Genomic DNA, 26,487 nt, shown 5'->3' with positions numbered 1-26,487 from the left:
GGGAGTCTGCTTCTCCCTCTTGTGCTCTCACTGTCTCTCAAGGAAATAAATAAAATCTTAAAAAGAGGAAGAAGAAGAAGAAGCAGCTCTGTGAAGGATTTTCTTTAAGATTTTATTTATTTATTTGACAGGCAGAGATCACAAGTAGGCAGAGGAGCAGGCAGAGAGGGGGAAGCAGGCTCCCCGCCGAGCAGAGAGCCTGATGCGGGGCTCGATCCCGGAACCCTGAGACCATGACCTGAGCCGAAGGCAGAGGCTTAACCCACTGAGCCACCCAGGCTCCCTGTGAAGGATTTTCTAAGAACTCAGCTCCTCTGGCTTCTGTGAGTCTCACAGAAACTTGACAGGTCCCTTCCTCCCTATGATACATTGCTCTGAGAATCAGCAGCGCTGGACTTTAGCCTCAGCTGACCACAATTCACAGTGTGTGGGCAGAGCAGGCCATGGCTCCAAGCCTCCTTTTCTTATCTCTTCCTTGAGCACGGGGATCTCTTAGCTCTTTCAGCTTGACAAAGTGTGCGGCAGAGGGGTCTGAGCTCAGAGTTACAGATGAGCGGCTGCCTAGATAAGCCTGACACTTATGAGGGCCAGGCTGCCCCTGGAATGATAAGGACGTGATGGGTAAGTCCAGCTTTTCCCCAGTCTCTGGACCAAATCACTCAACACCGCAAAACTCCCCCATCCAGAGGCCACTTCAAAACTGTCAGGCTAATGGGGGAGGTTGAGCTCCCTCCAGCTTCCATTCCTTTCCCCCATCTTCCAGACGGTACCTAAAAAGTCATGTCCAAGGAGCTACAATGAGAAGATATGTGAGAATCCAGTGATGCGGAATGACCATTTTTAAGGCCTTGCTCTGCACCAGGCAGAGACATCATCTCATTGAGTCCTTGCCTTCGTTTCCTATGGCTATGGCTACGGTAAGAATCAGCACTAATTCAGTGGCTTAAAAGAACAAGAATTGGGGCTCCTGGGTGGCTCAGTGAGTTGGGGCCTCTGCCTTCGGCTCAGGTCATGATCCCAGGGTCCTGGGATCGAATCCCGCATCGGGTTCCCTGCTCAGCAGGGAGCCTGCTGCCTCCTCTCTCTCTCTCTGCCTGCCTCTCTGCCTACTTGTGATCTCTGTCAAATAAATAAATAAAATATTTTAAAAAAAAAAAAAGAACAAGAATTTATTCCCTTGCAGTTCTGGAGGACAGAGTCTAAAATGAGTTTTACTGGGCTCAAACCAAGTAGTCCACAGGGTCAGTTCCTTCTGGAGGCTCCCGGGGAGAATTGTTCCTTGCTTCTTTCAACTTCTGGTAGGGGCCAGCAATCCTTGGCATGTGGCCCCAACACTTCAATCCCTGTTCCCCGGTCACTCTGACTTCTCCTCTCCTGCAGTCACATCTCCCTCTGCCTCCCTTTTATAAGGTCACTTGTGATTGCATGTAGGATAATCTCCTTACAACACCACCCTTAATTTAATCACATCTGCAAAGTCCCTTTTGCCATAAAAGGTAACATTTATAAGTTCTGGGGAATTAGGTCATGGCCATCTTGTGGGGGTGGGGGTGGGGGTGCTTATCAGCCTACCATAGTCCTCATGTCCACTGAACAGAGTGAGTAGTCTCGCCCCCCATTTTATAGGCAGTGACCCAGACGGGGCTCACAGCAGTGAAGGCATTTGAAACATCACACACTATATAAATGACAGAACCCAGATTATATCCAAGTCTGTCCAGTTTCAAGTGATGGGCTTCTTCTGTTATGTCACCATACCTCACAAAACTGAGGAAATAATACCCATATAGACAGCTTCCACAGAGGAAACCAAGGAGCCCAGTATTTTACATGTAGAAACCCTCTGTCAACCTACATACTGGTTATGTGACTTTAAGTCCCTTGACCTCTCCTCACCTCAGTCTCCCCCCCCCGCCCCCATAATGAGGGGGGTATGTAGGTGTGAGAATAGAAGTAACATTAATGTTTTGTCATGTTATTAACAAATATAAGTGGTCTATTTGCCGCCACTCCTGCTGTTGGGAGGCTGTGGCATAGGGAAAGATTAGAGGTGAGACTGCCCATCAGGACAAAGGCCAGCCCACGGTGCTCCCCTAGGAGGAGAGTGACCCCGTACCCCATACAGTCCATCCAAGGGAGCTTCCAGCTCTGAGGCAAGTGATACCTTCCAGCTGACTCCAAATAGGGCAGAATTTTCCAGCATCACTGAGGAAACAGAATGCACAAAGGCTTGGAAAACTGTGGCAGGACAGAGGCCTTAAAGCCCACTACAGGAGGGATTGGCAAATGTAGTTCCACTACTCAAAGGAAGTTAATGCTACTTCTTCCAGATAAATAATCTCTCAAACCAACACGAAACATCCCTTCGGGAAACTACTCAGTGAGCGCATGTGTGTGTGCACACGTATGTGCGTGCATATGTGTGTGTGTGTGTGTGTGTGTGTGTGTTGCACGTGCATAGCAGGATGGAGGGGAAATCTATGTGGGCCGTTTGTGTAAATAAAGTAACCAGTGAACTCAGTTTGGCCAACCTGGGAATTTCAAGGTATGCCTCAATCTCTATACATTCTTTTGTGAACACCTTTATTTTAGAACACGGCTCTGAGACGATCTTGTCTGTCATTTAAGATGAGAAAGTAGGGGCGCCTGGGTGGCTCAGTGGGTTAAAGCCTCTGCCTTCAGCTCAGGTCATGATCCCAGCGTCCTGGCATTGAGCCCCGCATCGGGCTCTCTGCTCAGTGGGGAGCCTGCTTCCCCTCTCTCTCTGCCTGCCTCTCTGCCTACTTGTGATCTCTATCTGATAAATAAATGAAATATTAAAAAAAAAAAGATAAGAAAGTAAAGGCCCAGAGTAGAATAAATGACTTGTCTATAAGAGCCAATGACCACCATTTTGAGATTATTCAGAGTGTGGCAAGTCAAATAAACATTTGACTGAGTGTATTTCCTTTATTCCTGAGAGCAACTCTAGGTTGTATTGGTTCATATCAGGCCCATTTTACAAGTGGGGGACCTATAACACACAAGTTAAGTAATATGGCCCAGGTCCTCCTTCTTCTCATAGCTGGTTAGTGGTTGAATTAGGATGGGAACCAAATCCATACCAGATCCATTCACAACTCTAGTATTAGCATGGATGGATGGGGACTTCTCACTGAGCCCTGCTGTTAGAGCACGCAGAGACACCTAACCAAAGCACTTCTTTTTTTTTTTTCTAGATTTTTATGTATTTATTTATTTGAGAGGGAGAGCACGAGTGGGGGTAGGGAGAGGGGCAGAGGGAGAGGGACAGTTAAGCTCCATGCTTAGTGCAGAGCATGACGTGGGGATTGATGTCACAACCCTGAGATCATGAGCCGAAATCAAGAGCCAGACATTTAACCAACTGAGCCACCCAGGCCACCCCACCAAAGCCCTTCTTGCCTCATTAGATTTTTATGCACAGACTCCATAGTCTGTCCGGTTGGTCCATCTGGGTCCAAGCACGTCATCTTTGCCTCTGGATAACTGTGAAATAAGTAAGGAAGCACCCCCAAAACTAGGAAGCCGAGGATGGAGTTTACAGCCTGAGTTTGGATCTTCTTCTTGCTGCCATTTGTTGCTCATGGGTCTGGCATGATGTACCTACTAACATCTCTGTACCTCACATTCCCTGTCTGAAAGAGAATAATAATAAGAGTGTCTACCTAGGAGGCTCATGGTAAACATCACAGAACTGAACACAAGCCAACGACTTAAAAGGTGCCCTACATGACAGGGACCACTCAATAAATGGGAGCTACTGTTATCTATGGTTGTCCACAAACAAAAATCTAAGAAAAACCAAGGAGAAGAATGAGGAAAAGGGACAAGTTGAACTTCCTCACGAGCATCTAACTCAGCTGCGGCAAATCAGTCAAGATACCCAATCTGCATTAACTTCAAATCTATGCATTCCCTCTGTGACCTGCGTTAGGCCCCAGGATGGCTTGACTCACTTGTATTTGTCATTGCAGCCTGGGATCAGACCAGTAAACATGCCCCAAACCACTTCCCCAGCCATCTGGAGGGAATCCACAACTTCAGACCTTCCAACTTATCATGGGCCAGTGCTAATCTTTTGAGCCCTCCCTCTTTCCCTTGGGCCTCCAGCTAAGAAGCCTTCTTTGGAAAGTGTTAGAAGACAAGACAGCACCAGGTGGCTTCAACTCCCTTCTCTCCCCTGTCAAACCTGCAGAAGTATTTTAGACAGAACCTGGGATTCATGCTTCCATAAGTGCAATTCAGTGATGCAAAGTGTGAGCATTTGACTGGAATTTTAGGGGGAAAATCATTTATTATCCCCCAAATCTGTATAAATCATCACAATTTCTCTTCCACTCTCCTCCTTCATCTTTAAACCAATGCTGAGAGGTACTAGGGTTAGGAATTTTTATTTGTCTCATTAATGGGGAATCTGAGTTTCAAAGAAGGAACATGATTTCCTCAAGGTAATTCACCTTGTAGATGGTCAAGCTGATGAAACCCCGAACTACCAGTCTTATGCCTTTTCCATCATCTAGATAATCAATTAGTCAGCCATTTCATGGGAACATTAACTGACTTCCCAGTGCTTTGGGATGGGAAGCAGAGTTCTTGTCCTGAAGGAGCTCTCATAGTCTCAATGAAGAAATAGATGAGGAAATCAGTAATAACAATAAAGTCTCCAATCATCTAATAAATCATTCCAAGAAAGGGTTTTGGTTTTTTTGTTGTTTACCTCCAGTATCTACTGTGGGTCTAAGCCATTCTAAGAACCATGATGTGTAGGAATGATATTCACAATAATTAGCAAGTGGCATAGCATAGGAACCAACCACGAACAGATCTGTTAATAAGCAGAGGAAAGGTATGGTGCCTACCCTCACGGTCTACTGGGGTAAAATATACAATGTGCTAAAAATGGAAAATGAAAATCTGGATGAGAATAGAAGAGGGTCCTTCTCTCTTCGTGGAGGGCCATGGAAATGTTCTTGGAAGTATATAAAGTAAATCTTGAGAAATAACATAGGAGCTTGCCATGTGGACAAAGAAGAAGGAAGGTTGTACTAGGGACAGGGAATTGAATGTGCAAAGTCTCAGAGCCCTCTAAATTATTTCTTTGATTATTTTACGTAAAATTTTTAAGTTGCTAAGATCCTTAGGGGTGACTCGTTTGGTAACCAGGACCCTGAAAACCAAGGCAAGGAAGGGATTTGCCCCAAGTTACCTAGTAACTTGACGTGCATCAGGACTCGAACCCACTCGAAGCCAAAGTTCCATCCCCTCTGCTATGCTGACCAGTCTACCTACCGGTTGATTATGCAGCTGATTTGCCCTATTCCATCAAGCAGGAAAGCTGTCCTCTAGCTTGCAGTTCATTCAATGATGCCTTGAGCCTTCTCGTCCTTTGTTGTCTCAGGAAAAATGAGAAGAGATGGCAAAAAGCACCCAAACAAAGACTTGCAGACGGCAAGTGGGGGAACATTGACTCCTGCGTCTAATTGATTGACTAGCCCATTGTTTTGGGTCCCAGCTCCTTCGTTGCTCTGGGAGAGATTTCTGGCAATTGTAGAGTCATGGGGGATTTCTGGAGCTAGCACATTTTGGGAGTTAGCACACTAGATGAATCCCAAGAAGAGGAGGAGATTGGGAACAGTGAAGGAGAGGCTAAGCAGGGGTCCTGTGGGAAGGGGGTGCCAGACTTCTCAAGGAAATGGATGCCTGACTGCCTCAGATAGTGGTAGTCCTGACCGACATTCCACTCACTGGCTGATCCATCTGGAAAAACAAAAAGAGCATTGCATTTCACAGACCTTCAAGGAAATGAGAATGATCTCACCTGAGGCAAACCCTCATGCTCCCTCTGGCCTCCAAACCACAACCTCCACCAGCAGCCAGTGAGGGAGGATTGCAAACAAGCAACAACAGCATCAGCCTTTGGCAGAGGGCTCTGTGCAGAGGTGTTTCCAAGCACTCACTCCACCCTCTCATGTGGAAGAAAGTGCTTACGGTACCAGGAAGGACAAGACCATAATAGATTGGATGCCAAGAGGTGTGGCCTCTGCCAAACAGGAGGGTGAGTGGTTATTAATTCTATAAGCATCCCCTGCTGTAATGTCTAGGGTGGAAAGCAGCCATGGTGGCCTTGAGCAAGTAATTTATGTGAGTTCCCTTTCCTCATCTGTGCAATGGGTGTGCTATAACGATAAACGATAAACGATCATCTAGTTTCCCTCTCATACTCTATGAATGAACAAGGACAATGTTTAATGATATAGCACAGCATGTCAAACATTCACTTGTTCCTCCCTTACTGTATTCATCCATTAAACTCTATTTCCTGAGTGTCCGCAATGCCCAAGGCTCTGTGCTTGGCACAGAAAAAGCAGGCGTGATCCCTGTCCTCTGGAAGCCTAGAGTGTAAGGGGAAAAAACTAGACATCCGTCTACCATGTACAGATAACGAATGTCCTAATGGAATTCCCACATACTAGGGTGCTTGGAAACACTTTTTGTGGATGAAATCTAGGAAGCTCTGTGGGGAAGTTGGATCAGAACTGGATGAGAAGGTGATGTGTGGAGGTGGAGGTGAGAATTCTGGGTAGAGTACAGCATTAGCCAGGATTCAGCTGTTGGAGAGCGTGTCCAGACCCTAGATTTGCCTGGAACAGAGGCAACAAAAGGCCCAGGGATGGATGGAAAGGAGTCCTTGTCTGGACCACTCCTTACACAATAGCCAGGGTGTGGCTCTCAAGATGCCACATGGGTTTTAAAGAAACTTTAGAGAAATTTATGTATCTTTAGAAGAAACAAAATTCCTGTCTCTTCTAAAGATACATAAATAAAGCTAGTCATCTCTTTTCTATGTTGTCAGAATATACTTCCACGATAGTAACTTAATGCTTACTCAGAGTCTCATGTGTTTGCTCCATTGACCTATTCCTGCCTAGAGGACCAGTCTAGTGATATCTGTCTTTGTTTTCCCTCTGATTGTCTAAGCCACCTGTATTTGACCCCAGTTTATCCTGTGGAAGACTGGGAGGATAGGAGCCGTCAGGTTTCGGATGTTCCCAGAAGTCATATTTATTACCCTGTTTTCTAGCATGCTTTCTTTTTTTTTTTTTTTTTAAGATTTTAATTATTTATTTGACAGACAGAGATCACAAGTAAGCAGAGAGAGAGGGGGAAGCAGGCTCCCTCCTGGGCAGAAAGCCTGATGTGGGGCTTGATCCCAGGACCCTGACATCATGAGCCGAAGGCAGAGGCTTAACCCACTGAGCCACCCAGGCGTCGTCTAGCATGCTTTCTTATTGCAGTTAAATACACACATAATCGCAAACATATACTGATTACATGCTATATGTAAATGTAGCCTATACACCATGTGAAATGTATACATACTGTTCTAATGTTTTACTCCCTAACCCCGGGAGATAAACTTGGTCGAATCTGGGAAACCAAGAGGCCAGGAAACATTCACTGCGAGTTGAAAGACACAGTCTCATGCTACTGCAACATACTTTGGCTGAAACACAGAATTAAAAACTTCCAAAACAACCAACATTTGAATCAGCCAAAATGTTCAAAAGTTCAAATGAGCTGTTTTATGACATGACTATTTATGGGCTTTCTTGCTGTCTGGGAGGGTCACTTAAGCAGAGGATCCTAGAATACAGAGCCATAGCAACCATGGGGATGACCTAACCTTGCCCCTCTTTTTCCAGACAGAGAAACTGAGGCCCACAGCAATAATAATAACAAGTATGGGAATTATATCATTCATTATTAGTAATGAATCAAAAAAAAAAAGGATCTCCCTTTTAGCTCTTACGGAACAAAGAAATGTATTTTCCATATTTAAATAGAGCAGTGACTTTTGTACAAGCAGTATTATAATTCAATAGGGCATAAAACATTTAAATATAATCGGACAATGTTCCCGGACAGTGGCGCACAGTGGAAAGAACTATGGAATCCCATGTTGTCATCTAAATGCTTCCCAGGTGTATTCCCTAAGTGGACTGAATTACTTCCCTAATCCTCCCTTTCTTCGTGTGTCAAAAGGGGTCGACACCTGCTTGGCTTGAGTAAGCCTGTAATGAAATAATATCCATAAAGTGCCTCACAGAGCACCTACTATAGACTTAATAAAGGTGAGTCCAACCATAGCCACAGGTTCCATGATGCCTCATGTCCCTCCGCTATCACAAAACTGCTGTGCGTTATGACAAACTGAAACGTGGGTGCCGTGCCCTCGAGGCTTCCCGACTGCCTCGGATGCCTGTGTGTGCCCTGCGGATCCTCAGTGCATGCTAACCACCGAGCGAATGGATGACTCAGAGCTTGGAAAGAGTCCACAGCACGCTGGAGAGCAAAGGCGCAGTTTATGTCTCAAAGATTAAGTTGTTAACCTTTTTTTTTTCCCTTTGTGCTGGACACCTTTCCGCACAGAGAAGAAAACTTCAGAAAGGTTTTCCCCAGGAGGTGCTACTTAGAAGACGGGTCCACTCACAGAACATGGGCATTGTCCACAAAGCTGCCCCTCGTAGGGCGGGGGGGTTGGGGGGGCTGGAACGGTGAAGCCTCTGGGCAGCTGGGCACCGCTCCCTCACCCAGAAGACCAGCCGGGCAGATCTGCTGCTCCCCGCACTGCCCTGCTGCTGACAGCTAATCCTGGGTTATCTCTCTGCTGGCCCAGAGAAACCCGGGCTTTAGGTCCTCTTTCCAGGAACTGGGCTCAGCCCCTTTCCTTTTGGAGGTGCCACTGAGCAGCTGCCGAGCAGAGCCCCGGCGAGCCGGGAGCCCAGGGTAGCGTTTCCAGCCCGCCTGAGCAGCCGAGCCAGAGCTGCCGGTCCTGCGCCCTCTCATTCCCTGGGCTTCTGTCTCACAATGAGAAAATCCGTTTGGGGAGCCAAGCAAAAATCACACCTAGCTTACAGCTGCTCTGGGTCTGGGTTGGGGGTGGAGAAGGGGAGGAGGCAGAGGAGGGAAGCTGGAATTCCTACTTTTGCCATAAATTGTATGCAAATGGGTTCCTTTCCTGGCAGGGAGCAGGGAGTGAGTGCGTCTTTCATGAGCTAACCCTGTTCCGCTGGGAGGGCTGTTCCTTTAATTCACCAACTGAAAAAGTAGGAAAGGATGTCTGGAGGCGAGGCGTCCCATTACAGAGGCTGGAGCTGCTATATAAGCCAGCCAAAGCTGGCTGCGCTGGCCACAGCCTGCCTACTGTCACTGCTCTCCCGCGAGCGCAGACGCACGCCGGCCTCTCTTCGCACAAAGACTGTGTGGCTGCCGGTGACGCTGGGGGCAGCGCACGTGGGAGCCCCGCTGCTCACAGCCAGGCACTGACTCCATGGAGCTGGTTCATTCAAGGATCTAGGTCCTTCCCAACTCCGGAAAGGTAAGTGTGTTTCACCCCCAGCACCAAAGAGCGTTATGGCGCACTGTTTGCATTCCTGGTACCAGAGGAGCCCTGGGCTCATCGTTATAAAACTTCCTCCGTGTCTTCGCCGCTGGCAAAATGGTCTATTTGTTATGATCAGATGCACCTTGACTGTCTTCTGCTTACCCCTTCCAGACTTGGAGGTTTGGAGGGTTTGTTTGAGTTTTATGAGCAGTCGCACGTGGAAGGAACTTTCTGTAAAGTTTTTATCTCTGCGTCCTCCAGAGGAAAAGTGGGAATCTTCTCTTAACTCCCTGCCTGACTGATTCACCTGTGATTATTTTGGTTTGCGGGGGAGATTGGTAGAATTTGAAGGTGGAGATCGTTCATGGCCTTGCTCTGGGATAGGTTAAGGGAAGGCTGATAGAGGATGATAGAACAATAAAATTTTATATCTAAACGGCGCTCACCTTGCAGTGTACAAAAGTTTTGTATCCATCCCTCATTCCACCACATCCTCCCTGTGGTTAGACAGAGAAAGGGAGGAGGGACAGAAGGGAGGAGGCAAGTCCTAGGGCCAGGTGAGCAGCTAGAGTACTAGGTGGGAGGGGTGGACCCCAACTTCCATGCTGAAGGGCAGGGGGCCTCCCCGTGGGTATCTCCTGATTCACTGATCCTTGGGCTGGGTACCTGTGCATGTCTTGGGGTGCTTAGAGCCAGCGGTACCCTGCATCTTTCTAGAATCACCTTCCCCTCCTCACCTGTCATCACAGAAAGCCCTGAGAAACCTCTTGCCCCCCGGCTGGGAAGATTTACCTGGCAGACTCTGAGAATGGCACAGGGGCTCCTCTCTCTCTTCAGTGTTATAAGGGGATTCGGAGGTCGGGTTTTGAAGCCAGGCGTCGGTCATTTTGGTGTCTCCACCACCACTATCAAAGATGTTACCATGATGAGAATCTGCAACCTCTGTGGGCCTCAGTGTCCACTTACCTAAAATGGGGACAATAACTTCTGTTGTCCTTATGAGAAGGAAATGGAGCATAAAGCATTTGGGAGAGTGAGTGTTTAGTAACCGGAAGTTTGGAAAATCACTGTCATTTGTCAAACACCGCCATCACCTTGGAAGTTAAAAGAGGCATTTAGGCAATCTTGGATTGTTTCTCATGTTTTCCTCACCCCCTACCCCGAACCCCCTTCTTTTCATCTCCCTGGTCTGAGGGCGTCTCACTGGGCTGGCAGGTCGGAGACTTGGCTGTATTTCACAAGCAGGAGGTTGTTTTGGCACAGGTTAGGGGAAAGGGAACAGCCCAGAGCTGGATGTAAATGTCGGGTTCTGACTCCAGAATGCACAAGGTTTTGAGTTTGGGCGTTTGCAGATTCGAAAGCTGTCAGCTACAAAGTAGGATGCTGCCGGGGGGTCTCCTTGGAAATGCTCTCCGTCCAGAGTGAGAGCAGGACAGGGAGCCCCACTTGAAGAATGAATGCCTCTTTTTCATGTTTTGTGGACTTCCCCCGCCCTTTTTATGAAGCTTTCCCATATGTGCTTTAGAAATAAAACCTGCTGCCCACCCCAGCCAGCTTTCTGCCCTGCCCTTCGGATATGGTCAGCCCAATGGAGGACCGAGGGAGGTTTGTTCAGCACTAAAGAAATCTGGGGGAAATTTGCTGGCATTGTGTGCATCGGAGGTGATTGTGCTTTGACCATACGTGTTTCAGGTGGGTGACAGTGTTTGGGGGAAGAAATGTGTGCACAGTATGAATATTCTCTGGTTTGCTCAGAACAGTGTGAATCGGATAAGGATTAAAAGGGTTATTACCAACTCTACAGTCTTTAAAGATTTTTTTCTCTGTGCTTTGTTTGAAAAACCTAGTTTCCCTATCTCGTCTCCTACTAACTGCTTGTCTCCTCTCCCCCAAGAAGTTACTGATCTTCCAGCCCTCAGTTTTGTTGTCCATAAAGAGGATGATGATCTGTATCTCTCCAGGCTCTTATGACTGCCGAATGAGATAATATATGGCAGATTCGGTACCTGACACGTAGTAGGGTCTCAATAAATGGAGGTTTTTCTTAGCTTTCTTGCTTCTCAGTTTATAAGGACTTATCTGAAATTCATGTTCTCAGACAGTGGTTTTCAAACTTATATTTAGTCGTGGAAATATTCATTAAATGAAATTGATGGCAGAACTCCAATATGGCAGGTAAATGTGGGGCCGCTTTGGCTGAAGTGGGAGTGGAGGGTCTGAAACTCACCCACTGTTCTCAGCCCTTTGGGACATTTCTCCAGAACCTTGAATGACACAAAATGCAGTTAAAAATCATGAAACAAGGCAGTGCACATTCAGGCTGCCCTTTTGCATTGCAGTTTGCCCCTTCGGGTCCCCACCTGGAACAGGAATCAATATGATTCCCCGAGTAGGACAGTAGACAAGAATGTGGGAAACATAAAAGGCTTAACAAAGGGTGCTGATTTTAATTTATTTTAATGATACCAGAAGCCAAAATACATGGAGAGCCTAGTCTATTCTATGCCCCTCTTGTGTACATCATCTCACAAAACATCCACACTACGTCTCTGAGAAACGGACCATGCTTATTGGATAAAGACGCAAGTTGAAGAGTAGAGAGGATGAATAATTTTTCCAGATCCTAGAATGCAGGGTGATGGGGCCACTTTTCAGACCCAGGTCCCGGTGACCCCCAAATCAGAAACATACTTCATCGTGTTCCTTCTGAATGCTGCTGCTTCTTGCACTCACTGTCTTTAGAAGGGGAAAAAAACTTCCTTTCTGACTAAATCTATCCCTCCAGCCAGACCGTGGCCACCCATAAATACAGCAGTAGCCTGATCATATAACCAGAATGGAATTTGGGAAGGGAATTCAAGCTGACAGAATGAAAAACATGCCCCCCTTAATTCTCCCCCTTCTGATGCTCACGATGAACTAAAAACACCTATTCTGCCCTTCCCCTGGGTTTCTGTAGACACACAGCCATGTTTTCTTACAAGGAAAGCAAAGCTATCTAGCTGGTATAAAGCACAAGTCTCTCCACACTGAAGTCACTTTAGTTTGGAAAGTACCAGACATTCAGCTCACCCCAGATACACAGTTCCTTGTGGTGAGGATAAAACACATACACACAGTAATTAACATTGAGGGCTAACTGTGTGATAGAGTTTGTCATTCCTTATCTAATTAGTGTAACACTGCAAGTTATAAATCACTCACTCTATTTTATGGACAGAGAGTGAAAACCCCAAGAAGTTAAGTGGCTCACATGAGGGTTTTCCATAAGTCAGGAGCAGAGTTGGCTTTGAACCCACACTCTCTAAAACTCTACTCTTCTTTCCACGGTGCTTCATTGCTTCCTGACGTCAGGCAGGGCTGACCCCTTATGGAACTTTGAATGATCTCTTTCAGTCATTGGCCAGATGGTAGAGAAGCCCCGGCTGGCACTGGTATCTATTGACTTTACAGAATAGCCCTGCATATATCATTTTTCATGGTGCCCAGAAAAGGTCAGCTTATAGTGGTGCAGTTCTCTGCCTGGAAACAGAAAAGTTCGAATTTCAGCCCCGAGAGAGAGAGAAGAATGACACTAAAGGTAGCAGTCGGGTCATTACTGTTGGTTTTCATCCCAGGAAAGGAGGCATGTGCTTTGCTGTGCTCTGCAAGCTGGAGCCCTGCTTGGAGAAGCAGGACTGCACCTGCCCCGCACCCTCTCTGAGAGCCAGCTGAGCCGAGCACCTGGTGTAAAGGGCTGATGCGGGGACAGAGTGAGATCAGTGTGCTCAGCCTTGGGGCAGTGAATCTCAAGATGACTGGGAAATAAAGGGTTGTAGGCTCCAAGCCACAAATTCCCCTGAAGTCCTAGAGATGAGGGTGATGGTTCAATTACTTCTCGACTTGAGAAGATCACAGGGGATTCCCGTCAATCTAAACCCGGCCAATCTGAACATCTCCAACATGTGGGAAACATGAGACGAAGGCTCCCTTCCCACAGGGAAAACCCCATCAAACTCCTGACATCTCCAGGCAATAACCCCATTCCAACAAAAGGCCTTACCTATCATAAAGGGGCTGCGTGTACCGCGTGACTTCTTGGTAGAGGGGAATAGTCTGTGGGCCTACCTGTTTCCAACCCCGGTGACCGGACTTTTCTTTCAGTAATGCCTCAAGTCTAGAATTGTTTTTCTGTTTCCTTCTGCCTTGTGTCATATCTCTGGCCTCTACTTAGTCACAACCTCACTGAGCACAGTGTATCCTTTGACCCTCCGTGAAGGATTACGAGCAAAGTGCCCACACTGAAAGCAAACTGTGCGAGGAAAAGTCCTTCCACATGCATTTCTAATCTCTTTGTGAATGGAAGTGAAAAAAAAAAATCATGCCAAGTTGTTTCAGATTTTTTGCAATTTCGTGAAATTCACAGGTTCTTAATTCTGTAGCCATGGTAACTTGAATAGTTTTGGCTGGTCCTTTGACACCCAGCCCCCACTCCCCAAACACCCTGCGTCAAGAGCCAGAGCGATTTTGTAAGCTCTGAAAGTTGACAGCTTTGCCTCAGAGTTAACCAGTGGCTAACTCTTGCCCTGGAGGAGGTGAGTTGGCTGCTATGAACTTCTGCATGAACAGGTCCAAGAAGGGCTTCTAGCTGGGGTATGGGGGTGAGTGTAATAGCTGACATTTCCTAACAACTCTACAGGCATTTTGCCTTTGAGTCATCAACCATCCAGCCAGTGTAACCACCCCCTGCTCAAACGTGGGGATCCTGAAGGTGAAAAAGTTTAAGTGTCTTCCACACAGATAGTAAATATCAGAGCCAGAACTCAAACCCAGCTCTGAGTCCTGAACACATACTTAAAACCATTAGGATAGGGGGCACCTGGGTGGCTCAGTGGGTTAAAGCCTCTGCCTTCAGCTCAGGTCATGATCCCAGGATCCTGGGATCAAGCCCCACATCGGGCTCTCTGCTCAGCGGGGAGCCTGCTTCCCCCTCTCTCTCTGCCTGTCTCTCTGCCTACTTGTGATCTCTGTCTGTTAAATAAATAAATAAATAAATAAATAAAACACACCAATAGGATATGCACGTCAAGCTTGACACCTTAATTCTATTCGTTTTCTGGCAACAAAGAGGGTTGGACACCACAAAGCTAAGAGAGAATGAAAAGAGAATGAGAACCCCAGTGTTCTTCTCTTCAGCGGGGCAGCCACTGGTGGTATCTCTGACTTGCTCCTCCTGGTTTCACTTCCTGTGGAAACTGTAATTAAATAATTAGTGTATAATTCCTGATGCAATGTGTTTCTTCTCCTGGACTCTAAGCAGCCCAGGGTGAAGGCTGAGCCACACCTGGGGCCCTCACCAGCCTGAGACTTGAAGCAGGTGCACACACAGAAGCTAGTGCTGCCTCGTGAAGCCATGCTTGGCCTGCGGGCTGGCTCAGCTACCCTTCTCCTGGTTCCCTCAGAACTCTCTGCTTCCCCGACTGACCTCCGTGCACTGTAAATACTTTGATAATCCCCTCCCCTGCCCCACCTAACTGCACACCCCTGAGGTCAAGGTCATCCGAGAGGCAGCAACTGTGTCTTGCTCATTTTCCCCAAAGCCTCGCCACCTGCTGACAGGTACCAGGCCCCCAGGAAGTTATTGTTGAAGAAACTCTCTGCCGTCGCAAAGGAAATGGAACAATAGCACAGCATTGCCTCGCGTCTGAATTATGTTCCCCGGCTTTTGAAGCATTTTTCTCTGTTGGGTCAGTTTTTGACAAAGTAGGATGCACATAAATTTATAAACGTATAAAATGACTTTCCCATGCCTCACTCTTAGATTGTCCCAGCAACCACAGATAACCTTACAGGTGGGTAAACTGAGGACTAGAATGGTTGTCATTTGCACAAAGTAGAGAGTGGAAAGCTCCCACAACTAGGCCTCTTCACTGTGCCCCTCCGCCTTCAGGTTTTCTTCCCATTTTTTCCAGAAAAAAAGGAAGTTAAAGACAGCAGGTTACTCTCCAAAGGAATATTTACATTTTTAAAGGGTAGTTCGGTAGAGAGAGCGAAGCTTAACTGATAATAGAACTGCCAGTGTTGAACTTCGGGCCAGGGGATCCTTGGGAGGAGGAGGAGAACTGAAATTTTATCATCCAGGGATATGTTCGGGGGGAACCATACTTGGCAGAAAGAAAGATGGTGGGGACTGAATATTGAGCGCAAGTCAGTATATTTCTGTTCAGAGCTCTAAGCCTACATGTGCAGCATAAGGAACTCCTGGCCCATAGCAGTGCACTGGGGAACTTTCTAGGCATGTGGTCCAGCAGGAACACGTGGCCTCCCTGCTGAAGTGACACACCACAGCCAGAACAAGGGAGCCCAAAGCAGCCCTGGGCTCTCTGCCAGCCAGAGCTTCTCCCAAACACTGCATCCAGTCTAGGCACCAGGATACAAAATAACAGCAACAATAGCAACACCAAGAAAACATGGGGATACATCCAGACAAGAGAGCCACGACTTTCTGGTTAGGGAAGAAACAGTCTGGGAGAGGCAAGTACGCAAGGAGCGGGAGAGAACCCACCTGCTCCGTGAGCTCAGGGGAGTAAAAATCATCTCATGCTGGGCACTGGCACCCTTGGTTGCTGCTTCCAAGGGAAGCGAGCTGCTCTCTGGGGAAACTCCTGCCCTGGGTCCTGGGATGGTCACACAGAGGTGGCTTGATGTAGAGATGTCACAGTAGAGCGTTCTCACTTAGAGAGTGTTCTAAATCATAGGTGGTTTGTTATAAAAATTTTCTGGAGAACCTAGAGGATGTTGACATTAAAAGGGCTTATTGGCAGCTTCTAAGCCAGGGCTCCACGTCCAAGGTGATTTGGGGGCTGCCGTGGAGAGATGGGGAGGCCAAGCAGGGGCTCCAATCAATCTGATTTTAACTTAAGCCCTTCACGTTTGTCTGTTTTGTGCACAGAGATTCCTCATGAAATGTCATTTGGTCAAAGAGTTCTATGGCAAAAAATAATAATAATAAAGTTTCTGTAGATTGCTGGCCTGGTTTAACTCCCCTTATTTGGATGATAGTGAAACTGAGACTCAGAGGAGGGAAAAGTCCCTCTAAGATCTCACGCCAGTTGGCAACAGGGTCAGGTCTTGGTCCGAGGTCTTCTGACTCTTGCTCTTGGAAGCCAGGGACAATATAAAAAATGTCAGAGTTAATATATTATTTAAAAAGGGAAAATTATCGGAGTCTTATTCTCTGAACAGCTTTAGCACATATGGGTTGAGGCAGGAGGCCACTATATTTGTTATCTCTTGCTGCGCAATAAATTGCCATGAAGTTTGGTGGTTTAAAGTAACATCCGTTTGTTATCTTAAAATTTCTTTAGGTCAGGAATCTGAGCATAGCTTACTTAGCTGGACATTTTACTTCATGGTCTCTCTTGAGGCTACACTCACAGTGTTGGCCAGAATTGGGGTCTCATCTGAAAGGTCAACTGGGGAATTATTAGCTTCCAGGCTCACTTACATGGTTGTTGGCTATAGTCAGTTTCTTGAGGTCTTTTGGCCCAAGGCCACCCTCAGTTTCTTGCCACATGGACTTCTCCAACATGGCCATTTGTTTCTTCAAAGCCAACGAGAGAGAGAGAGAGAGAGAGAGAGAAAGAGAGAGAGGGAGAGAGAGCCTGCAAACAAACAGACATCACAATCTTGTACAGCTTAATTGTGGAAGTGATACCCATCCCCTTAGCCGTATTTTTTTGATTAGAAATAAGCCACTAGGCCATCCCACACTCAAGGGAGGAGAATTGCACAAAGATATGAACAGGAGGGGCATTATCACTGGGGCCCATCTCAGAGCTTCTCTGCCATTCCAACACTCCAGTGTCACCTATTACTGACAACTTCTTATCAATAACAAGTACACCCAAGCGCACTTTGGTTGATTGGCCATCAACAATTATGACAGCCACTAGAATAAACTGTGTCTTATTTATGCTTTCCATCCATTTATAAGATGGAGCCAGGTGTTTTGCATTAGATGTCCTAGTTCATTGGGGAACCATAATTCCTCTTGAATATCTCAGGATAGGATCATCCAAGGCAGTGACTTCAAATATATTTCATTCAAAGGAAGGACATTTGAAGTGACAAAATCTGAAACTCATCCAATTTCTCCCCTTTCCAACCTATTCCTCTCTTAGCAGATGTAATGAAGACTAATTTAGGATTAATTCTTTCTCCCTTTCCACTTTTTCCTTCCTACACCACCATATTCCAAATCTTGTGGATTCTATTGCCTTAACAAGTAAATCAGTTCTCTGCCTCCCCAACCCCTCCCTCATCATCCTAGTTCAGGTCGTGCATCTCACAGATGGACCATAGCCATAGTTTTCCCAATGGCTCCCATCCCACCAGACTTTCCTTTCAATCTGTTCCTCAACCTGGGTTGTAGGTAAACCTTCCCAGGCTTAAAGACTCCCAAATGACTCTCTTCTGGCCACAGAAAAAATTCAGATCTTCAACCTAGAATTCAGTTTCTTTCATGGTCTGGCTTCCAGGCTCCAAACACATCTTGTACTTCAGCTGTAATCCATTCTCTCAATACCAACTGTTTCATGATTTTTATGCCTTGGCAAATGCCACTCCCTCTTTCCTAGAATATCCTTCCCTATTTTTTTTAACCTATTCATAATCTCCTTTCAAAATTCAGTTCAGAAACCACCTCTCTCCTCCAGATAGAGGAGATGTCCTTTTATTGTCATCCCATTCTACCCTGTATCTTTTCTGTCATCACCCTTATCATTCTGGAACTGTCTGTCTGCTCATAGATCAACTGCTCCTGCCAGTAAAGTTCTTGAAAGGAGAATTTGTTTCTGGTTCATCTGAAATTGAGCACAATTAGAATAAAATTAACCTTCAACCACAGACAGGAGTTCTTACTGTGTCCCAGATTTGGACTTCTCTTTCCTCACTAGAGTTTATTTAGAAAGCCCAAAACTTGAATTTGTTTTCATGTCTTGCCCTCTGGGCTTTCAACTGTGTAGACTACTGTCTACTGTCTACTACTACTGTATAGTCAACTGTCGTGACTTATGACAGAAGGAAGCCAGCCCTGTTCTGGGACAGGAAACTATCTCAGGGCACAGACTTCAAGGAATGCCCTTGCTTTCAGAGGAGGCTCCTGGATCAAAGCATGCCCTGCCTGGGGTTTGGAAAAACCAGTACCAAGGACAGAGGAGGCCTGTCTGGGGATTTGAGGCTGAGTCACAGGAGATCCTGTTATCTGGAGGTTATAACAAGGATCAGTCTACAGCCAGTGGGAGGAAGGGAAGGATTCAAGAGAGGGATGGAGACAAAGAGTTCTCTATCTTAGGACATGGAGAAATTCACAGCACAGGGGAGGATTGGCTAATGGTTCAGAGTATGGCTTTGGCATTAGTTCTGGGTTCAAGGGCTTGCTCTTTTCTTATCATGATCTTGGCCAAGTTACTTAACTTCTCTTACCCTCATTTTCATCCACAGTAAAGGCAAAATAGTAGCACCTACTCCAAAAGGTTATTGTGATGATTAAATGGTATAAGGGTGAGTGCATTGCTTAGTACAAAACTGACACGTGGGTATAAATATTTTATTGTCATATTTGCTACCTGTTGTTTAAATGGTCATGGGGAATAAAGCTCCATTAGACAAACAGTTCCCAAAACTGTGGCTTGTGGAGCAACATTCTCGTGAGATGCAACTGTAAAAGTGTTCTGTGGACAAAGGGGTTTAGGGAATCCTTGGCACTGTGTCCTGTTCCTGGGAATTCTTAGCTCATATTCTGGAGGTGGTGATAAAGTAGATAAGAGGACATGCAAGATCCTTTTAAGCTCCTCATGGAGTTTACATTATAGAGGAAGAAGATAGATGATAATAAGGAATCAAGTAAACTTTTGAGTACAATTTCAGACAAGTATTTGCTAAGAAGAAACAGAAAACATAGTAAGGGAACAGACAATGATATGGTATTGAGTGGGTTGTCCTTTTCAAAGGGTGAGACATGGAGATGACATTAAGCAGAGATCTGAATAAAACAGAGAAATGAGCTCCGTAGGTACTCTGCTGGGAGTTTAGATTTTTTTCTAAGTGTGGTTAGAAGCCAGTGGGAGATTTGGGGGAGAAGAGTACATGATCTTAAAAAATCCTATAGCAGGAACCTACTCAGCTTCGTTTAACCCAGGGTCCCCCAAGTTACTTGACCACAAATGCCATTTTCCACAGGACATGTACCTAAAAACATTCTGGAATGTAATCTGGTAAATTCTGTACTTAGAGCACAAGGCTTCATAGATTTTTAAAAGGACTATAAATTTGCTCTCACTCATCTAGACCTATGGTAAAAGCTCAGCAAACCACTCGGGCTGAAACAGGAATGCCCAGAGCAAGAAAACCTAACTCCAGAGGTAAAGAGAAGTGGGGTGTCACCCTAATTAGCAGCTCTTTTTGGCTGAGATGATCGATGAGCACAGCCAGGCTTTAGCAGACTCTGGAATCCCATCTCAGGCCAAAGGAAACTTGCCAACAACTGCCTAAAAACTAATAAGTGTTTGCAAACAGTACACCTTGGCTTAAGCATTCTCCAAAGGGGAAGTGTACAAAACTTGAGGACCAGCCAGAGGCTCTGGGAGAAAGAGGTCAAATATTTCGGTGCTTACACACAGACAGCCACCAGATTGCTGCTAAAGATCTAAGAAATAGAAGGTGAGGTGTCTGCTTGGGCTCTGATCGTCGCTTCACGGAGCAGCACTAATTTAAATTTTCACCTTATATCTCTGCCTATTTGTGATGTCTGTCAAATAAATAAATAAAATCTTTAAAAAAAAATTTTTTTTCACCTTATATAAACCACAGGAAGTTGCTTGATGAATCAGCCTGGGTAGTAATTGAGAGCACGCATTTTAGAGTCACAAGTTAGGGCCCAAATGCCGGCTGTCCATCTAAACCAGTCACTGAATCTCCCTGAGTCTCAATTTAACTTTCAGATGTGCATAATAATACCTGTCTCACCAGGTTGCCATGACAAATGACAAGATAAATGATAGCATGTATAAAAAGCTTCTAGCATAAGGCATGGCACAAAACAGATATATAGAAGGCTCTCAACAAAAGGTTAGTTTCCTTCTTGTCCAGTTCACTCTCTATCTGGTTTTACAACTATAGTCCAGCAACGGTCAGGAAGCCACCAGGTGGCAGCCTATTTTTATAAATAAAGTTTTATTGGAACACGGCCATGCTCATTCCTTTATGCCATGACCATGGCTACTTTTTCTGCAGTTAAGAGTTGGGTCTTTGTGACATAGATCATCTAGCTGCAAAACCTAAAATATTTACTATCTGGTCACTTAGAAATAATATGGACTCCTGCCAGTGTGCTAAATTTAGATACCTAATTTCCAATCACCACAACCTAGCAAGGTATATATTATTATATTTACACATATGAAGCAATTGAAACAGAAATAAAGGCTCATCTAGTAAGTCCCCCTCCAAAAACATAATACTGAAAGAAACTTCGAAGAATGACAGAAGAGTTATTCATTTTTATGATTCACCCTCGATTTCCCCTGGAACCTCCTCTGTCTTTTATCTCTCCCAGGCTAAATTTGTTGACTTCCCTGTCATATGCTGAATTAAATGCCGTTGTCCAGAAAGGACTCCCCCCCTCCACAATTTTCTTTATTTGCTTATTTGTTCATAGAAGTCCATTCTTTGAAAAATGAAAGTTGTAATTTTTAGACCCTCTTCAAGACTCTCATGCCTTGACTGATTTCTTGGAAACAGTACTTTTTTTTTTTTTTTTTTTTTGGTTGTACATAGCATAAGGGCCAGTTTTCCAGAAAGGAGAGATTTATTAAGCTCCTCTGTCTGCTACTTCTCACTTTATCTTCCTCTCACTTACTCACTTTCTCTCTAGGCCAGACTCAAAGAGAGTAGGCTGTTTCCAGGGGCTTTAAAGATTTGCCTGAGACATAGATATTATAGCACATTTGGCTCTGTGCCTCCCCTCAAGTTCAAAACTGTACATAAAATGGCCATATGCACTCCGGCTCCCCAGCCCCGCCCTCCTAAGGGGCCCCATTTTAGGGATCCAACAATTCTACTTGCATGAGTGATATTGTGTATCCCTGTGATATTTGTTGCATAAATATTGCTTAAACTTAAGAAAAAGTGAATCTTACTTTAAAAGATAACTTGGTGTAGCAGAAAGAGCGTACATAAGATTTGGAATTATAAGACTGAGTTCTTAATTCTAAATCACATAATTACTGGCTGGGCAAGTTATTTCACCTTCTGAAGCCTTCAGCTCTCATAACAGTAAAATACGAACAGCACTTCCTAATCCCTAAGGTTGCCATCAGAATTAAAGGGCATCTGCTGGGACTCCTGAGTGGCGCAGTTGGTTAAGCATCCGACTCTTGGTTTTGGCTCAGGTTGTGATGTTAGGGTCATGAGATTGAGCCCCACTCAGCTCTGAGTCTGCTTGACATTCACTCTCCTTCTCCCTTTGCCTTTCCTGCTCATGGTCTCTCTCAAATAAATAAATAAATCTTAAAATAAAAAAGGCATCTGTAAAGTTCCTGGCAGAGAATACATGTGACATTGTCTGTCTCACTTACGGTTTACATTGGTGAAGAGTCTCCATCCACAAGCCTTGCACTCAGAGACTGGCCATGATTGAATATCATCATTACTCCCGTCTAACGTGTAAGGAAATGGAAGGAGGAGGGTGTAGATTTGTTCCAAATCTGCACTTTCCCCATTGTGTGCCACCAAACTGAATCCCGTGACATACTTCAAACACAAAATAATCAAGTGGGTTTGGAAAACACTATAAACTCTCCCCCTCTTGGAGATTTCCGATGAACACAAACCCATTAAAGACCCTGGAAAACCCTGAAGTAAACAAAGCTGTATAATTTGTTTGGTTTAAAATACCATTTGGTTTAAAATAGCATTTTCCAAACATGTTTAACTAGGAAATCTTTTTTTCCCTTGCATTAATACCTGCCAACATGTTGTAGATTACATTTTACAAAATGCCGCTTAAAGTTATACAGCTAATTAAACCCAAGTCAGGGGTTAAAAAATATCTATTTTTCAGGCTCATGGGCAGCTTCTCCAACTCTCTCTGGAAGTAAAGGTCTTTTATTGTCAGTAGTTACCCTGGACCCTGACCACTGGGTCCTTTTGAAGTTTGCCATTTTGCTTTTGCTGTGCAGACTACGCTTTGACATCAGTCAAGGATGGCAGCAAAGCTGAGGGTTAGGAATGGGCTCTCTAACACATGAGTCTGTCCATCTGAATTAAATCCCTGCTGCCCCTTTCTAGCCCTGTGAGCTGAAGTGGTGTGAGCCTCAGATTCTTCAGCCCTAAATGAAAAAGAAAGAAAGGAAGGAAGGAAGGAAGGAAGGAAGGAAGGAAGGAAGGAAGGAAGGAAGGAAGGAAGGAAACTACTTCATAGAACTTGGAGAGGATTCAACACAATAACCCAAGTAAGACAGGCAGCATGATTCCTGGCACAGGTGTGTTCAGTCAGTATTAGCTCCTATTGAAGCATAGAAATGGCCCCAATTGAGAAAGAGAGAACAGACAATGAAAGTATGTTTCCTTGTGTGGGTATCACACAAATTAATTGCCAGAGTAGTGTTAGTTTTCCCTGAGAGTCCAATGTCCTGCTTCCAATTTTAAAGGCATAGTTTCATTTCAGGAGTCAACTTCTATCAAAACGCATCAAGTTTTATTGCACTTGATTCATACCGGCCTTTATATCATCAGATACTCCATCTGGTTCCCTCTGTCTCAGGTCTCAATCGGCATTCCATTCATTCAAATATCAGCACATTGGCTCAGAAAAGATTGCCAAAGCCATCTAGTCTTGCTATGCCAAATATTTGGCACACATATCAATGCTCACTCACTTCGTGACCCATGGAGTTCATTACTAAGCCATCACAGCACTTTTTCCCCCTGAGTCCAGACAAGGCCATGGCGCCAGGTGGCCATATCAGCTCACTGAGGTTGACAAGTAAGCTGAAACTCAGCTGCGTCCCAAACCAGTTCAACCTCTCAGTCGATCTTTGAACCACCTCTGTAATATTACTATTTTTTATTATGTCTGATGCTGAGGAGCTCCCTAATAAGGGAAGCCACAGAGGAAGAGGAGAGAAAAGCAGAACAGATACTAACATTTAGGTAGCATTCATAACTCTGTTGTTCTAGTCACTGTCTCCAACAACCCTGGAAAGATCCTGATTTTATAGCTGAAGAAGCCACTATTCAGAAACATTATAGGTTTTAGTCCAAGCCTCCCCAACAGGTAAGCAGCGTTTGATCTCCAGTTTTTCTGATCTAAAGGCTATGTTCTTCTCTATCCCATCCCAGTGACTCCTTAAGAATTTTCAGTCTTACAAGGCTACATCTCTGGCATTGGGTGGCTAACAACAGTTTCACAGGGGTCACCATGTCCCAGAGCCCTTTTTAGAAGGTCTCTTATATAACGTTGAGGTATGAGTCAGTCTGTAACCCATCCCTTCTAGACAAAGCTCTAATCTCTTTGCTTTGGCTCAAGAGCTCAGAAACCTATTTCCAGTAGAGTCAACTAGATTTCCTGAAATTCTGGATGAAGGCCAGAGGAGGTCATTGTTCCATTAGGAAATGAACTGAAATTTACATTTGGAGCAATTTTCCAGAATTTTACAAGAACCTATATTGTTGCCACTTGGTCGGACCCACTTTTTATTTTCCTTTCTGTCTAGGAAAGAAAGAGGAGAGAGAAAACAAGTGCTCTGCAGAATTTTTATTTCAGAAATTGAAACCAGACCACACCAGGGTAGTTTGTGGTCTGAATGTATCAATGGATCTAGTCATATTTCATCTGAGCTTTTCTTAGGTATACTAAACCACAAATATGAATCTCATTATTGTGTCTGGATGGAAATATTTTATGGATTAAGACTTGTGAGTTTAATTGGGTTGGTAAGGAAACTTCTGTTTGGGGGATGGGAAGAAGGAACCCACAAAGCACCACCAACCCTTCAGCCAAACAACAAAAGAAAGAAACAGTTTGTGGGGAGCAGAGGGCTGTACTTAATATTGGCTACTTGACATGGGTCTAAAATGAAGTCCAAATTTAAGTTCATCAGAAATATTGCCAAATTAGCAATGGATTACAGGTCCCTAGAACCAAAGAGTCAAGGACTGGGGATGCACTCTTGCTTATTTGACAGGAGAGTGGATGGGACCCGCCCAAGGTCCCACAGTGAGTGGTTGGCAGGACTGTGCCTCAAAGCTCATTTTCTAGCCCTTTGATCGGCTGCACTCCCCACTACATGGTCTCAGTAGAGCCTCAAATCTCTGGGAGCTGAAAAATAAGTAGTGAAAAGTCAAAATTCAAAAGGAGAGAGAGTGAACTAATCTAACCAACAACAAATACTGCATTGAAATGGAAAGAATTGCTGACTAATAACCCAGCAGGCTTCACTCCCATTGAAACCAGAATTTTACACTGAGTACATCACGGGCCTGGTTGAGTTCGTCTCCAGCCAAAGGTCTAGTTGAGTTTACTTTGTTCCTATGGAAGGTCTGTCTCAACGCGGACAGTACCAGTCTCTCAAGAACCCTTGAGGTGTTGCCTGGAATCTCATAGGAAGAAGCCCAATGTGTCTCGGTCACTCTTGTAATCCCTGTGCTTAGTGTGGTATCTGGCACCTAGTAGGCACTCAGTGAACAGCTGAGTGAATTAAAATGAAGTAATTCCTGGAGTGCAGCTATAGTCAATTCCTTGATACATCTTGTCTTAGAAGAGATCATGGGAGAACTAATTCTCTGAGAGCTATCAGGAAAATAAGAGTATTTGTTCATTCAGTCATTCCATGCATATGTACCCCTGCTATGTGTAAGTTCAAAGCAAGAAATATATTCGGCTTGATTTCATGTAAATATAAGTATATTGTGCCTTCACTATGTTGTAGACACTGAGCTTGGTGTTGGGTAGTAGGAGATGAATCACTCAGATATAGTTCATATCTACGTGGAGATGACAGATTTTATTCAATCTAACTCCTTACAGTCCAACATAAATACAAGATAGAATGGGCTTGTGCTCTAAAAGAGGAAGATATACATACATAATAAGTCACCCAAAATCAATTTGAGAGTGACACATGATGGAAATCATATCAAGTCAAGAACTCAGAGAATTCAGAGGGAAAAAATTGCCCTAGAAAACTTCTAATAATAGATGATTTTTTTTAGCTCTATCTTGAAGGACAAATAGATTTGTCTACTCAGAGATGGCAAAGGGGCTCTTGAGCAGCCTTTGAGACATCTGGTCCCCTCTCTCATTGATAACTGGGCTTGATGACAGCATCTCCAGAGATTTTCCCAGCTGAGCCAGGTGTTTGAAAGTTATGGAGACAGAGCTTGGGACTGGTCTTGAACCACAATCTTTTCCCCAGCCTTCCAGCACAAAAGGCTGTAGAAGACCGTGGTTTAGGGCACTTATTTGGATTCAGATGGACTTGTGTTCAAGTCTTGACTCCACTACTTAATACGTGTCTGAACTTGCATAAGCCACATAATTATTCTCTGCCTCAGTTTCCTCATCTTCAAAATGAAAATAAAGATACTGCCTCATATCATTTTCTAAAAATTTAAAATTGGAAACTTAAGATACTTACTAGCAAAATAAGCACACACGGAATCGTCATAGATGACGTTTTTATTACTTTCATTAGCACTGTTATTATTTCAAACTCTTCCTTACCTTCCAAGGCCTTTTCAATCAACATTTGGTGGTTCTGAGCATTTCCTCCTCCAGGAAGCCCTCCGGGAGCTTACATGCTCAGACTGACACTTTCTTCAATTCCTTCTTCAGGCCAGCACTGCTACTGAACCTTGTGTATGTTCTAGTTTCTGAGATTTCTGGAAACAGAATAAGTCCTTCTTCTGTGGAATCTCCCTAGCACTTAGCACAGTGTGCAGCCCATAGTAAGTAAATAGCAAGTGGCCCTTAAAAGAATCTTCACACTTAGACTCTTGCTGTCAGCCTGAGAGTGTGTGCCATGTTCCCAATCCACAGT

General features: G+C 44.8%; 1 protein-coding gene across 1 annotated transcript in view; it reads left to right on the top strand.

The window, feature by feature from the left end:
- Positions 1 to 9,117: 9,117 nt before the first annotated feature.
- TNC (tenascin C) overlaps positions 9,118 to 26,487 on the top strand; it is a 91,105-nt gene continuing 73,735 nt past the window's right edge. Inside the window, exon 1 of the mRNA XM_080820770.1 lies at positions 9,118 to 9,400. The gene's annotated coding sequence lies outside the window, so the exon portion shown is untranslated. The remainder of the gene's footprint in view (positions 9,401 to 26,487) is intronic.

The sequence above is a fragment of the Martes martes genome, assembly GCF_963455335.1.
Source record: "Martes martes genome assembly, chromosome: 12".
NCBI classification, from domain to species: Eukaryota; Metazoa; Chordata; class Mammalia; order Carnivora; family Mustelidae; genus Martes; species Martes martes.
Note: the sequence above shows the minus strand (reverse complement) of the source record. Positions and strands in the feature narration are given on the sequence as shown.